This window comes from Limulus polyphemus, unplaced genomic scaffold, assembly GCF_000517525.1.
Source record: "Limulus polyphemus unplaced genomic scaffold, Limulus_polyphemus-2.1.2 Scaffold117, whole genome shotgun sequence".
NCBI lineage: Eukaryota > Metazoa > Arthropoda > Merostomata > Xiphosura > Limulidae > Limulus > Limulus polyphemus.
The window spans coordinates 459,767-465,501 of record NW_013665727.1 but is presented as its reverse complement, the minus strand read 5'-3'; the positions used below and the strand labels follow the sequence as shown (position 1 = coordinate 465,501).

The 5,735-nt window shown below is 31.8% G+C and overlaps 1 protein-coding gene across 1 annotated transcript in view; it reads left to right on the top strand.

The window, feature by feature from the left end:
- The first annotated feature begins 1,398 nt into the window (after positions 1–1,398).
- Positions 1,399–5,735, top strand: part of LOC106472055 (slit homolog 3 protein-like) — a 24,101-nt gene continuing 19,764 nt past the window's right edge. Inside the window, exons 1-2 of the mRNA XM_013932688.2 lie at positions 1,399–1,688; positions 3,975–4,081. The gene's annotated coding sequence lies outside the window, so the exon portion shown is untranslated. The remainder of the gene's footprint in view (positions 1,689–3,974; positions 4,082–5,735) is intronic.

The following is a 5,735-nucleotide window of genomic DNA, read 5'->3' as shown; positions in this document are numbered from 1 at the left end:
ATCACTTTAATTAATAAATGTATGAGAGACAGGTTATTGATTAATTAAAATAACGATGGCTTAATATTTATGTTAAGCTAAAATTATGGATTTGAGGTTCACATTTTGGTAGCGTGCTGGACTTTGAACCCGAGGATCCATATTTCGCATCCAATTGACGCAAAACCACACTTCGCAATTTGGGGTCATGAGTAAGTCATAAAAGCGAAGATAAAATCTGTCATATTTGAATAGACTAGCCCAAGAGTTAGCGGTAGCACCAACTAGATGCTTTATATCAGTTCATAATTAGCGCAAATAGCTCATGTGTAGATTTGTGCGAATGTTAGAAAGAAACAAAAGCTAACTAAATGATTAAAAAAAAAATAGCTTGACAGTAAAAACCATCTTTTCTTCCAAGAACTGTTCGTTAAGGTGGAACTTTTTATCAGAGATACATAATTTTGAAACCAAACTAAAGGTCAAATAATCTTTTGAAACAATTATTGAACAGAGACTACAATTAAATAATTTAAAAACAACATTTGTGTAAAAGATATATTTACAATTAAAAGCAATACAACGTAAAAATCTTACAGAATAAATAATTATTAAAAACAGGGACTTTTAGGGCAAGTCGCTGTTTTTGATAATTATTTATTGTGTAAAATTTTGACGTTGTATTGCTTTTAATTGTAAATAGATTAGAATTAGTTGATAAATATAAAATTATGTTTTGTACTTCTATATGACATCAGTAACAACACAACAAACTACATATTCGGTAAAAAAGGTTCTTTTTTTAGCTATTTTTGATACAGTTTGTTTGCTAATTATTACTACTTGCAATTTTATCTGAATTGTTCTTCACTAAAGAATACAATACAAACATCATGCTTTACAATAATATTCCTTGTGATTCGTTGATAAAAATGTATTACATTCATTTAATTTTACACATTTTTATAGTCTACAATATACTTCCAGTACTATAAATTCAGCTAAAAGAAAGCATCAACATAACACCAGGTGGCTATACTGTCAGTATTATATCATGTTGCCATAGAAATAACGTACCCTAAAGAAATATAATTATCATGTGTAACTTATCGTATTTTTAAAACTGCAGGATTTCCCGGTTGCAATGTTATAGAAAAAAACATAATCATAGACCCTCCGTTTTTATATTCTTTACTTGCTCGTATTGTCGTTTTCATATTTTGCACAAATAGTTTAATTAAAGAAATAAATTTACAGAAGTTTGAGATTTTCTTTTTTGGAAATGGACAGGAAGCTAACAAAAAACAAATATAGTTGCTGAGGTTGCGTAAGAACAGCGGCTTTTAAAGGTCACGTGATTTCGCTTTACCGTATAAGCGGTGAACCGAGAGACGCGGCTTAATCAGCGCGATGCTTGAGCACGTGCGGGAGCAAGAAGAGTTTACTTTGAGCACATGCTCTGACGTTCAGCAGTCATATAAGCAGTTGTGAGAAATCGACAACATTGTGATTCCAACATGAAGTAGGAAGAACAGTGAAACCGAATGTTTATATGATTCATAACTGCTTTGGGGTTTGTATAAAAACCAGAAAGGGTTAAACATTTTACTGTAACTTTATATCTCAAAATACGTAGACGTTTGGCATATTGAAGATCGTTCTCACACGCAATGAAACACAAACTAAAAGAAAGTTTCCATCTCCAACAAGTAAGTACAATGTTGAAGTTATTTTTCTGTAGCAGGTACTAAAACTAGATATTTTATGATCCAAATGATAACCACACAGTGGCTACTAAAACTAGATATTTTATGCTCCAAATGATAACCACACAGTGGCTACTAAAACTAGATATTTTATGATCCAAATGATAACCACACAGTGGCTACTAAAACTAGATATTTTATGATCCAAATGCTAACCATACAGTGGCTACTAAAACTAGATATTTTATGATGCAAATGATAACCACATAGCAGGTACTAAAGATAAATTGTTTGTGAACCAAGTCATAACCACACAGATGTTACGAATCAAGTGCCTTGAAGATTTCGTTGAAAAAATGTTGATTATTATTTTAGAAAGTTTTTAATTAGTGTTTCTACAACCAAATATGTATCTTTAGGATATTATTTTTTGCATTATCATTTCGCGATATTATTCAATGTGAAAAGTCTGAATCCAAGGGTTTATGGTTTGTGTCTAGTTGCCACAAAATGGCGTTCAGTATATTGACTAGCTAACTTTTCTCAAGTCTATCAGTTCAAAATTAAGAACAGCTAGAGCAAATGGCTCTTATGTAGCTATGCGCGATTATCCGAAGAAAACAAATCGATTAAGAATTACTCTTAACAGTTAGCAAAAATACTAAACTATATTCGGGCTAATGTTTTTAGCATCATGTGGATCATAAAAATATTTTATGTTTCAAAGGAAAGGACTCAAAACCAAAGTGCATATATTCCAATTGTATCTTTTTTTAACTACATTGAACTGTAAATGGTTCTGTACTTTATATCTTCTGAGGGAAATTCATCGTGAGAAAAAACTGCGCTAAGTGAAAATATTATTATTATTTTGAACCAAACAAAGTATTTTCCTTTATTTACTTTCCTGTGCAAGGCCAGGTGGTTAGGGCGCTTGACTCCCAATCTGTGGGGCGCGGGTTCGAATCCCCATCCCACCAAACATGCTTGCCCTTTCAGCCGTTAGGGCGTTATAATGTGACGGTCAATCCCACTATTCGTTGTAAAAGAGTAGCCCAAGAGTTGACGGTGGGTGGTGATGACAAGCTGCCTTCTCTCTAGTCTTACACTGTTAAATTGGGGACGGCTAGCGCTGATAGCCCTCTTGTAGCTTTGCGCGAAATTCGTAACAAACAAACAAACTTTCCTGTGAGAGATTGTCTGTAAGAAACGTAATATTTTCGAAACTGATATAATGAATGTTTAATATATAGCTTCAAGATGTTACACAGATTTATTAACACTAAGGATGCAGAGGAAATACCGTTGTTTTAAACTCATGTGCTTAAGTAGTAGTTATGAAATCTATGAATATTCAAATTTTTATGTAGCTTTCAGCATGAGTGAAATTATGTTTCCCGACGTGAACTGAATTGGCATTTTATTTAAAGCCGGCCATCCTGAAATTAACTTCATTCAAACAAAATCCCAAACATATAGTTTATCGTAATCATTAAATAAAGTCAGTTAAATTAAGCCATAACCGAACATTTTTAAATCTAGATTCTCCTATTACATTGCAGTTATTTAACACAGTATTTTTCTACCGTGACTAAGGTATTAATTATGTAGTCATAACAAAGGCATTGTAACTAGCTTGGTATTTTATGTGTTCACTGTCCGCACGTTAGCTTAGGAGCGTTATTTCAGGATTGCACACAACATATAAGTAATTAGTCGTGATAAGAATTTTGTTGTTGGGCGCTATCAAGAAGCTGTTTTCACATCAACGCGGTTTGATGTCAGTAGAAACTAGAATATGTCTAGGGTTACATCGATAAACTGTTTCTTACTTAATATTCAAGTGCCATAAATGGGGTTAAATGGGTGAGTAAGTCCAACAGGTTGTTTCACTTCGTGCATCCTTAAGTGCGCTTAGATATAACAGTTTACTATTTAACGATGTACTGTAGTCTTCGGTAATCCCATTACAAAAGTTACTCTTCACGATGCTATAGAACATGACGTATATTTTCTCTGTCAAATAACATGTGATGCCTTTCGTTTTTAATTATTAATGTTCTTTACAAAACCACTTTTTCATTGTTGTGCTAGTTGCGGTGAAATATGTAGATGTGTTATTTACATTTGTTGTTCTGTAACTGAACAGGTTTTTATTTTTATTTTTTATCATTACAAAAATAAGAAATCTTTAATTTAATTAGGTCAGTTAAACGTAGATGGTGGAAGTTTGTATGCAAACACATTAAAAATACAAAATTAATATTCCTTACACTTTATTACAACTAGATGCAATCAGCAACTAGAATCGACTTTTAAGAAGCAGAATCCAGGACTAAACCTCCAAGACAGTACAACTCTTGAATAACTAAACCGAGGATCGCCAGTTACTAAAGGTAATCTTTGTCAAATAAAAGTAAATCATGAATTTCTATGTTAGGTAGGAGTTTGAATTTCACCTAGTGGTTTGACTCATAATTACTGGTTCATTTGTGTACATACTTTATCGGTTATGATATCAGACTTCTTGTGTCATAATGTTTGCTTTAGAAAAAGATTTGACAATTTTTTGTATTAAAATAGTCTGTCTTCGTCCAAAAATGTTTGGAAAACGTATTTGTTCTTTCACAACTTTAACAAAGTAAAATAGTGATTAGTAGAATATTTTAATGCAATTCTTTAGGTTTTTTCTTATTGTTAAAACGTAAACAAATATGTTACATTTCGAATAAGATACACAGAAAACAAGAAAATATATATAATGTGTTATAAACAGAATTTAAATTTGCCCGTTAACAAATTTAAAACAAATATTTGAAAAATTAAACATAGAGAGATATATAAAGCGTTATCTAGATAACACATAAGGCTGGATTAAAGGAACATTTCTGTGTAACTAATTCAAACTAAGTGGAAATTTAGACAGTTTGTTTATTTCTTTCTGTGACCACAAATATATAGATCATTCCTTTAGGTTAAATGGCTACAGTTTTAGGTTTTACGCAACGTTTTGATAATATAATAATTTGTCTTACACGTGTGGAGGGAGACGATTGCATATGTTTTAAACTATGACGAAGGAAATGATCACGTGTTCGTTCTTTTTAACATATTTTTTGTGTAGGATAACAAAAATTAAATTAAACCAAAAGTTAAAGCGTGCTTTCCCCTATGACGTTTAAATTAAGAAATTAATTAAATAAATTAAAAACCTTGATCTTATTCTTTGTTTTTTGTAACTACTAATAAGTTTCAAAATTGTATGACAGACACAAGTTTTCCGTTTCTACTTTTTAATTAAGATTAAACTGACGTTGTTACACAGGAAATCTAATTAAGAAAATATATGAATATAAACTAAGTTAGAAGTTTCGAAAGACTGAAAGACTAATAGAACTTTGAAGAAAGACTCTGTTCCTATTTGTATATCGGTTACCTCGTATTTTGCTGTATGCAGAAAACCTCCATGGATGTCAATTGTAATTTGCAAAGTGTCTTTTCCCTTACATGTAAATTATGTAGCTTGTAGAAGAATGTGTATTTATAATGTAAAACAAGCTTTAAATAAAAAGCTGCACAACAAAACAAAGTCACCAGGGCACAGGCCATAATGTGAGCTATAAGATATATCGTAGGTTTTGAATGTGACTGCGTAAATAGGCCCCAAATATCATAGGGATACACGTCTATTAGCCATAATATCCGTTCGCGAAACCTCACATGTAAATAAAATTTGTATGAGAGTATAATGAAAAAACAAAGAAGATAAAAGATTAAAATGTGGCAAGAGACTATACACAGCGTGTTCACAAGTAAATAGACACCACCTTTTCAGAAAAAAATTTCAGTCACATTCACATGAATTGATATATTTATAATTCAATTAATATCTAGTAGATCTTCCTTTCGCTTCGTGGAGTTCGTTGATCCTTTGGGGCATCGTGAGAATCATCTCGTCAATTTTAGATTGTGGTATTTTTGCCCACTCTTGCTTCAAAACTTGGAGTAGATCGCTCTTCGAAGTTAGTTTTTTTTTTCTGGTTGTTTCTT